Source organism: Magnolia sinica, chromosome 14, assembly GCF_029962835.1.
Source record: "Magnolia sinica isolate HGM2019 chromosome 14, MsV1, whole genome shotgun sequence".
NCBI classification, from domain to species: domain Eukaryota; kingdom Viridiplantae; phylum Streptophyta; class Magnoliopsida; order Magnoliales; family Magnoliaceae; genus Magnolia; species Magnolia sinica.
Genome location: NC_080586.1, coordinates 35725408 through 35736114, shown reverse-complemented (window position 1 = coordinate 35736114; position 10707 = coordinate 35725408). Strand labels below are relative to the sequence as shown.

General features: G+C 39.4%; 1 long non-coding RNA gene across 1 annotated transcript; it reads left to right on the top strand.

The window, feature by feature from the left end:
- Positions 1-9051: 9051 nt before the first annotated feature.
- Positions 9052-10424, top strand: LOC131225708 (uncharacterized). The gene is made up of 2 exons (XR_009161493.1): positions 9052-9102; positions 10186-10424. It is a non-coding gene; the product is annotated as an uncharacterized LOC131225708 (long non-coding RNA).
- The last annotated feature ends 283 nt before the right edge of the window (positions 10425-10707 follow it).

Genomic DNA, 10707 nt, shown 5'->3' with positions numbered 1-10707 from the left:
GAGCTAGCCCTTTTGTTTTGATTTAAAATCTATTAGAACCTAGAACCATTATAAAGTGAGTATTGGACATTAAAATTTGACATTCAAATCTCTACTCCGACTTGGTTCTTCTGGGCTGCTACAACGAAGGAGAAAATCAGGTATTTTACAATTTGTGTAATTTACATTGTTTGGTTTTATTTGAGGTTAAGCCAGAAAAATCTCAAAGTTGTTGGTTATCTGAGGAGAGCCAGAAAAGTCAGAACTGAGGGTTTTTGAATTGTGTAAGCCCTTTGAAAAAGACATAATTGTGAAGGTTTTGGGTGAACCTGTGAAAACCTATTTGATAGTGAACGCTAATATCCCTTGTGTGAGGATATTAGGAGTGGAGTAGCATTCTGTGTGGCTGTTGTTTAACAGTTGGTGAACACACAGGCAAACCATTATAATTCTTTGTGTTATGGATGTGTGATTTATATTTCCTATCTTTCATCATTCAAAATTGTGGAATGTATGTGTGAATGTGAATATTGTAATCATTTCATTTCAAGCATAGTGGGGAATGTTGTAATAATTTAGACTTACATTTCAGCATTATATTTTTGCTATCTCTTTATTACGTTGAGCATTAGTTTCTCTATTTGTTCTAAAAATAAGGTTGTCCTACCATAAACTTTAATTTTTGGTGAAAGGTGGTCCTTAGAACAATTTTTGTTCCTATTTCTCTATTTTAGGTTGCATTCCACTCCTATACTGTGATTGGTGTATAATGCTATCTATTCTTTGTTTATTATTCCGTAGTTTTTAAATTTAATTTGACATAGTCCTATTCATCCCCCCCCCCCCCCCTAGGACATATAGCTTGGCCATTTCAAAGAGTTCCAATGTGCTTTTGGCATTTCGAACGGTCTCTGAATTAGGCAAATTTGGTGCAACTTGGAAGCTTGATAAGTTGCATTGCTATGAGCAGAAATAGTCTAAATATGACCTCTGAAGAGAGAGTTATGAGGGTTACTATTGGATAAGGGGATGAAGGAAAAAAATTCAGGACTAATGACTGCGATCCCACTTACGGATGCCCAAATGGTCTCGGAATACGACGATTCCAGTCAGAAATGAAAGAGCACTAAAGTACCTTTCAAATGACCAAAAATTGACCCAATCCGACATCAAATGATGGAGTTATTGGCATCTCAATTGGATCGCGTGATTTGGAAAGAATAACACTCCTATTGTAAAATGACGATTAAAGAGTTCCAACGTGCTTTTGGCATATCGAACGGTCTCTGAATTAGGCAATTTTGGTGCAACTTGGAAGCTTGACAAGTTACCATTGCAATGAGCAGAAATAGTTCAAATTCGACCATTAAAGAGAGAGTTATAAGGGTTATTATTGGTCAAGGAGGTGGAGGAAAAATTCAAGACCGATGACTGCGATCCTACTTACGGATGCCCAAATGGTCTAAGAATACGACGATTCCAGTCAGAAATGAAAGAGCACTAAAGTACCTTTCAAATGACCAAAAATTGACCTAATCCCACATCAAATGATGGAGGTATAGGTGTCTCCATTGGATCGCATGATTTGGAAAGCATAACACTCCTATTATAAAATGACAATTGAAGAGTTCCAACGTGCTTTTGGCATATCGAACAATCTCTGAATTAGACAATTTTGGTGCAACTTGGAAGCTTGACAAGTTGCCATTGCAATAAGAAGAAATAGTCTAAATTCGACCATTAAAGAGAGAGTTATAAGGGTTACTATTGGTGAAGGAGGTGGAGGAAAAATTCAAGAACGACAACTGCAATCCCACTCACGGATGCCCAAATGGTCTCGGAATACGATGATTCTAATCAGAAATGAAAGTGCATTAAAGTACCTTTCAAATTACCAAAAATCGAATTCGACATTAAATGGTGGAGTTATAAGCGTCTCCATTGGATCGCACGATTTGGAAAGATTAACACTCCTTATTGTATAATGACGATCGAAGAGTTCCAACGTGCTTTTGGCATATCGAACGGTCTATGAATTAGGCAATTCTGGTGCAACATGGAAGCTTGACAAGTTGCCATTACTATGAGTAGAAATAGTCTAAATTTGACCTTTGAAGAGAGAGTTATGAGGGTTCCTTTTGGACAAGGAGGTGGAGGAAAAATTCAAAAACAACGAATGCAATCCCACTTACGGATGCCCAAATGGTCTCGGAATATGACGATTCTAGTCAGAAATGAAACTACACTAAAGTACCTTTCAAATTACCAAAAATTGAATCCAACATCAAATGATGGATTTATAGGCATCTCCGTTGGATCGCGTAATTTGGAAAGATTAACACTCCGTATTGTAAAATGACGATCGAAGAGTCTAACGTGCTTTTGGCGTATCGAACGATATCTGAATTAGGCAATTCTAGTGCAACTTGGAAGCTTGATAAGTTTCCATTGCAATGAGCTAAAATAGGCTAAATTCGACCTCTGAAGAGAGAGTTATGAGGGTTACTACTGGATAAGGAGGTGGAGGAAAAATTCAGGACCAACGACTCCGATGCCACATACGGAAGCCCAAATGTCTCCAAATACGAGGATTCCAGTCAGAAATGAAAGAGCACTAAAGTACCTTTCAAATGATTAAAAATTGACCCAATCCGACATCAAGTGATGGAGTTATAGGTGTCTCCATTAGATCACAGGAATTGGAAAGCTTAACACTCCATATTGTAACATAACGATCGAAGAGTTCCAACGTGCTTTTAGTATATCGAACGGTCTCTGAATTAGGCAATTCTGGTGCAACTTGGAAGCTTGATAAGTTACCATTGCAATGAGCTGAAATTTTCCAAATTCAACCTCTGTACAGAGAGTTATGAGGGTTACTATTGGACATGTAGATGATGGAAAAATTCAGGACTGACGACTGCGATCCCACTTACGAATGCCCAAATAATGTCGGAATAAGACGATTCCAGCCAGAAATGAAAGAGCACTAAAGTACCTTTCCAATAACAAACAATCAACCCGATCCGACATGAAATGATGGACTTATAGGCATCTCCGTTGGATCGCGTGATTTGGAAAGATTAGCACTCCATGTTGTGAAATGATAATCGAAGAGTTCCAACGTGGTTTTGGCATATTGAACGATCTCTGAATTTGGCAATTCTGGTGCAACTTGGAAGCTGGACAAGTTACATTGCTATGAGCAGAAATAGTCAAAATTTGACCTATGAAGAGAGAGTTATGAGGGTTACTATTGGACAAGGAGCTGGAGGAATCATTCAAGACCGACGACTGTAATCCCACTTACAGATACCCAAATGGTCTAGGAATATGACGATTCCAGTCAGAAATGAAAGAGCACTAAAGTACCTTTCAAATGACCCAAAATTGACCTAATCCGACATCAAATGATGGAGGTAAAGGTGTCTCCATTGGATTACATGATTTGGAAAGCGTAACACTCCTATTGTAAAATGACGATTGAAGAGTTCTAACGTGCTTTTGGCATATCGAACGGTCTCTGAATTAGGCAATTTTGGTGCAACTTGGAAGCTTGACAAATTGCGATTGCAACGAGCAAAAATAGTCTAAATTCAACCATTAAAGTGACAATTATAAGGGTTACTATTGGTGAAGGAGGTGGAGGAAAAATTCAAGACTGATGACTGTGATCCCACTTACGGATGCCCAAATGATCTTGGAATACGACGATTCTAATCAGAAATGAAAGTGCACTAAAGTACCTTTCTAATTACCAAAAATCGAATTCGACATCAAATGGTGGAGACATAGGCGTCTCCATTGGATCGCGCAATTTGGAAAGATTAACACTCCTTATTGTAAAATGATAATCGAAGAGTTCCAACATGCTTTTGGCATATCGAACGGTCTATGAATTTGGCAAATCTGGTGCAACATGGAAGCTTGACAAGTTGCCATTACTATGAGTAGAAATAGTCTAAATTCGACCTTTAAAGAGAGAGTTATGAGGGTTCCTATTGGACAAGGAGGTAGAGGAAAAATTCAAAAATGACGACTGCAATCCCACTTAGGAATGCCTAAATGGTCTCGGAATACGATGATTCTAGTCAAAAATGAAATTGCACTAAAGTGCCTTTCAAATTACCAAAAATTGAATCCGACATCAAATGATGGATTTATAGGCATCTCCGTTGGATCGCGTAATTTGGAAAGATTAACACTCCGTATTGTAAAATGACGATTGAAGAGTCCAACGTGCTTTTTGCATATCGAACGGTATCTGAATTAGGCAATTCTAGTGCAACTTGGAAGCTTGATAAGTTTCCATTGCAATGAGCTGAAATAGGCTAAATTCGACCTTTGAAGAGAGAGTTATGAGGGTTACTACTGGATAAGGAGGTGTAGGAAAAATTCAGGACCAACGACTCCGATCCCACATACGGAAGCCCAAATGGTCTCCGAATACGAGGATTCCAGTCAGAAATGAAAGAGCACTAAAGTACCTTTCAAATGATCAAAAATTGACCTAATCCGACATCAAGTGATGGAGTTATAGGTGTCTCCATTGGATCACAGGATTTGGAAAGCTTAACACTCCATATTGTAACATAACGATCGAAGAGTTCCAACGTGCTTTTAGCATATCGAACGGTCTCTGAATTAGGCAATTCAGGTGCAACTTGGAAGCTTGATAAGTTGCCATTGCAATGAGCTGAAATTTTCCAAATTCAACCTCTGTACAGAGAGTTATGAGGGTTACTATTGGACACGTAGATGATGGAAAAATTCAGGACTGACGACTGTGATCCCACTTACGGATGCCCAAATGATGTCGGAATAAGACGATTCCAGCTAGAAATGAAAGAGCACTAAAGTACCTTTCCAATGACAAACAATCAACCCGATCCGACATGAAATGATGGACTTATAAGCATCTCCGTTGGATCGCGTGATTTGGAAAGATTAGCACTCCATGTTGTGAAATGATAATCGAAGAGTTCCAACGTGGTTTTGGCATATCGAACGGTCTCTGAATTTGGCAATTCTGGTGCAACTTGGAAGCTGGACAAGTTACATTGCTATGAGCAGAAATAGTCAAAATTTGACCTATGAAGAGAGAGTTATGAGGGTTACTATTGGACAAGGAGCTGGAGGAATCATTCAAGACCAACAACTGCGATCCCAGTTACGGATGCCCAAATGGTCTAGGAATACGATGATTCTAATCAGAAAGGAAAGTGCACTAAAGTACCTTTCAAATTACCAAAAATTGAATTCGACATCAAATGATGGAGTTATACATCTTCGTTGGATCACGCGATTTGGAAAGATTAACAATCCATATTGTAAAATGACGATTGAAGAGTTCCAACGTGCTTTTGGCATATCGAACGGTCTCTGAATTAGGGAATTCTGGTGCAATATGGAAGGTTGACAAGTTGCCATTGCAATTAGCTGAAATAGTCTAAATTTGACCTCTGAAGAGAGAGTTATGAGGGTACTATTTGTAACACCCCGAACTTTTCAATACCCGAGTATTGAAAGTCCTCGAGTGTTACCACGAAGTTTAACTTGATACATACATGTGTACGACACTAACTAGCTATCCTAACCCTACATCCATTCCCCAACAAAAATTGAACCATTGGGAATGATCTTCTTTCATAGATCAAGCCATCTGACTAAAGACTTCAAGGTAAGACTCTTTGTCATGAGATCTAACGTACGTGTCCTCTCTTAAAGGAATTGACAAATAACTCCCTATCCATAACAATTTAGAGATACATCTTTTCTAAGAATTGCTTAGAAGCACGCCTAAAACCATGTGGAGCCATTAGATTTCACAAAACCCTCATATCAGTAATAATTATAAAAACGCTATTGCCTAGGCCACTTGTTTCTAGATCAAATGGGTTTCACTATTTGTTTAATGCAAAATTTTATACCATGCCTAATTACCAAAAATTAACCGTACACGTCCAATTTCAGGCCTTAGATCACAGTAAATCAACTATTTGACCTCTGCATCCATATGTACATTTATCAGATCAAGATTTTAATCTGTTCATCTTGTTCACCCCATAGTAATATGCTTAATCCACCATTAGAATTATAATCCAAGGAACTTATACATGTGAGTAAGTCACTCAAATCTAACGATATATATGTCCTAACCTTAATCACTACAGAAACTCATTTTATGTCCATCCATTTACAAAATTGATAGTACATCCACCTATATACATGGTCAAAGTGCTAACAGTAAAGTTTTTTTTATTTTTAACAAGTCATCTGGCTATCCATCAGGTTTGGATCCGCCAAATGGGCCATCTGAATATTAGGGTAAAGTAGTCATTACGAAGATCTTCGGATTTAAGTTTATACTACCGAGTTGCTCGTCAATTAAATATGTACAAATGTTATTTTGAATTTGGGAAAGACTTAGCCATCGAAAAAGCATCTTGGACATTCTAGAGAGATCAAAGCCCAAACTGCGATGAATGAAAGAGCATGAAAAATAACAAACAACGGTGAAGTTTCGTATTATTTAGATGGTGTGGTTGGGGGTTAAATATGATAGATGATATAACCATGAAAAAGGGTAAATTTGTAAATTATAAATGAAGACTCATATATACAGCAGCCTCTCTTGCTTCGCATAGGTTTTGACTTGTGAATTTGACTCACTCGTTCTTACAAATGTGTGGCCCACCTTGGATTACGATCTACTTTATATTTTGGCCCTAGGCCAAACATGATTTTTTTAAAGCTGGTGGATGGAGGGGATTTCTTAACAAGCATCACTGTGGGCCCCACTTGATTTTTTTTCCTAGCCGTGCATGCAAGTCCAGATTTCACGTGAAGAATCAATGCACGTAAATGAATTCCTGGTTCAACGTGAACACAGTCCCACGGTGATTAAAGGGTGGCCCACTTGAGTTACAGATCAACCCCTATAACACACCCAAATGCACCTTAGGATCATTAGAATCCTTTTGACCATCGATGTTTAATTTCGAGGTGATCCAACCATCAAACTAATTGGAATCTTCAATTAGAGCTAAAAACAAATGAAAATTTGGTGTATAGTCCACCTAGACCTTGGATCTACCCCATCTTTGGTAAAAGACTCTAATTGGGCCCTCTTAGTGGGGTAGACGGGGTGTATGCACAACTGGTCTACACACGAGGTGCACCAGACTCCCTACACCGTCAGACGAGCTCTGACTCGTGTTTTTCCAAGAAAAAGGAGAAAATTCTCCTTCTCTCCTCATTTGCAGTAGCCGGCGGATGACGGTCCATTTCCCTTGATTAGTGGCCCACCTGCACGGTCCATATGGACAATCCGGACCGTCCATCGTATCCAGGGTTTGGGTCCCACCAAGACCCACCTCACCTCGTACCTTGATATAAACATGCGTGGGCACAATCGTTGTCGCAAGTGGGCTGTACAAAACCAGATTTTTTTAAAATGGAAACTGCCGGGTTGGCAATCCGCGTGAAGTGGAGACTCTCGATCTCAACCATTCATTTAGGACTATCCTTACCGCCCATTTCAAACCACCCCAGGGTTTTCTACCCACAGTAACAAAGAAAACCACAGACGGTTTGGTTCCGCCAGCTGTATTTGGAAACCACTGTAAGCCAACTCAATCCTGGCCATTTATTTTTCATCTGACGGCCTGGATGGATAAGGGAAAAGTGTAGAAGAGGGGGGATTCAGCTACAATGTCCTCCCATCTTGTTAGTGCAGTCGCCCGAGAGAGTTGGGCCGAGAGCTTCCAAGCTCGAACCCATTGGGAAAACACTAGCGGAGCTTCATTTTTTAGCTCCTACAAGCCTTGTGAAGAAGATTAAAACCCCCTAGTAGCATCATTTTAAAGAAATAAGTTGCTGTCAAAGAATCGCTATTGAAGTCGGGTTGTCTTCCCCGCCGAACTTGCACCATTGCTGGTGTTGGTGAGGTGATGGATTTCGAATCCAAAACCATCAAGGTGTGGCCCATGGAATCATTGTGCTTATAGAGAAAGAGAAGTTGATGAAAGAAGGGCATTAGACTCAGCAGGTGGGTGCGTGGCATAGTGTTGCACTGCGTCGAGAAGAGTGCAAGACGATTGCTGCACTGGTGCCGAGTCTGGCCAAACCACGAGGTGGGCCTGATGTGCCTGTGAGCGTCTGACCTCCCTAAACAGACAGAAGAAGGAGATGGAGAGAAAGAGAGAAGAGAAAAAAATAAATAAATAAATAAGAGAGAAGTAGGAGGAGAGAGGAAGAAGATATAGGTAGAGGAAGAGAGAGAGAGCCACCGCTGAGTCGACTCGGCTGAACTCCCTGAGTCCAACGGTGCGAGTCGGGTCGGGGCTGGCTGGTTGCAACAGAAGAAGAAAATGGGAAGAAGAAAGAAAGAGAGAAGGAGAGTAGATGGGCGGTTGTGTCGAGCCGAGTCAACTCAACTTGAACTGAGTTGACTAGGTGAGCCCACATCTTTTTGTCCGGATTTAATTTATTTTAATTATCATCGCTATTGTTATTACCATTTTTTTTTGGGTTATTAAAATTAGATATGACTTACCATTAGAAGATTATTCATATGGGTATTAGTTGATTTATATGAAAATCTTCATTATTAAAATGTTAAAATTTTACCTTGTCATTCTTAAAATATTATTATTAACTCTAGGACACACTATTTATTTTCATCAGAATGACTATTAGTGCCACATTGGCTAAATGTTAAGGATATTGTTAATATTACTAATAGTTTTGGAATTATTAGCAATGTGATCCATCGTGGTTGTTGTTAGGTAATTTAATATAATAGTAGCCATGGTTAATATTTCTAAATTAATAACCAATTTATTTGACTAATATTATTCACTTATTATTCCCTTTGATAATATCATCCATGACCATACAAAATAAGAGTTCAAATCCTCTAAACAAAACCTACAAATCTAGCCTAAGCCTAAACCTTAGGGTGAAACCTTAAACCTAAGTGATCCCAACCCTAGGTTAAAATCCTAACCATAAACAATGTATAAGGCTTGGATCTAATTGTATAACCTTATAATTCATGGTAGGGTTCGGTTCTAAGGGTGCAAGCACTTAGCGACACTAGTAGGCGATTCAAAGTATAAGGTGATGATTCTTCCCCTTGAGCTTTCCATCTTCTCATTAGCTTAAGTTATAGTTTTTATTTAAATTTATATTTGATATCTCTCTCTTACAATCATATGTGTTAGCTGGTGGAAATTGAATTTCTATATTGCCTGCTTAATGTTCATATATTTGTTCATGGATTACTTGTGGATTGCTTATGGAACTTGAATTGGTACACTAGTGGGAAACCCCCACCTATATGTGTACACCCATAGTTGGGATGTAACCCGACTGGTTGTGATAGTAATGGACCTTCGACTTAGTGGTTATTGAATGGTGGTTTAAATTAACCAGTGATGTGGGCCTACCATCCAGGGTTGTTGTGTCCAACGATTTTCAAGGATGATCTTTTATCGCATGATTTTGATACTCGCCCTATGTGGCTTATTTTGATATTTGCCTTATATGTCTTGCTTTGATATCGCTGCATGTGTCTTTGTCCTGGTATTTTCCCTATATGGGCTCAATGTTTTTTTATACTGTGCAATCATGTGATGGCAAACCCCATATGTTGTAATATGATTGACCACTAGTCGACGGTTTTTCATTAAACATCCTAAGGTGGTAGCCTCATGAGCCGGGGATGGTGGTAATGGGACATATGCCCGAGCTGTCAGCCTATGCTGGGCTCTGAGCTCCCCGTAGTGACCTTGAGCTTACCTAAATTGGCTGGTTGTAACTGGACTAATAACGGTTTGGCTAATCATGCATCCATAACATGTTGGCAATGACGAGTGGCTAATCTGGATGCTGTAGCACGTGCCCTTAGGATCTTCGGGGTATCGTTTCCCTAGCTCCCAGACCACCGACTATCGACCCCTATCCGACTGGATGATTTTCCCAGGTCGATGATTTGCATGGGTGACGAACCTAAGTCCGGCTGGATGTGCATCCCTAGGCCGATGTGCATTCATGCATCCATGCATTTAAAAAGATTGCATCATGTATTGTTTTAATTGCTCTGTTGTTTTATAACTATGCTTATCTAATGCGGTGGTGGGTAATCTTGAGGTGAATTCACACTGATCTGGCCACTCATCCATCCAATATACAACCGTACAGGTAGTGCAGGTGGCCCCTTATATTGGTGAGGAGCAGGCTATGGTTGACAAGGGTGCATGATCTATTTGCTAAGGGTTGCTACAGGATTTCACAGTTCAAGATTGTTGCAGTTTACCTTCTTTCACATGTAATATTATGTCATTTTGTATTCGTAAGAATGGGGACATTGGTTTGTATAAGTCATTATGGGCAACCACTTGTATATTCTAAATGAAAATTTAAACTTCCCTTTTAGTTTACTTGTCCATTCTACGCTCATCTGCTTACTCTGATAAAGAAAAGAAAAAAAATACGTGAATTTGACCATCCTTTAAGATTAACACTCGGGTTTTTAGGAAACGAGTCATATACTCGGATCCTGAAAACACGGGGTGTTACACTATTGGACAAGGGGATGAAGGAAAAAATTTAGGACCGACGACTGCGATCCCACTCACGGATGCCCGAATGGTGTCGGAATACGATGATTCCAGTCAGAAATGAAAGAGCACTGAAGTACCTTTCAAATTAACAAAAATTGAC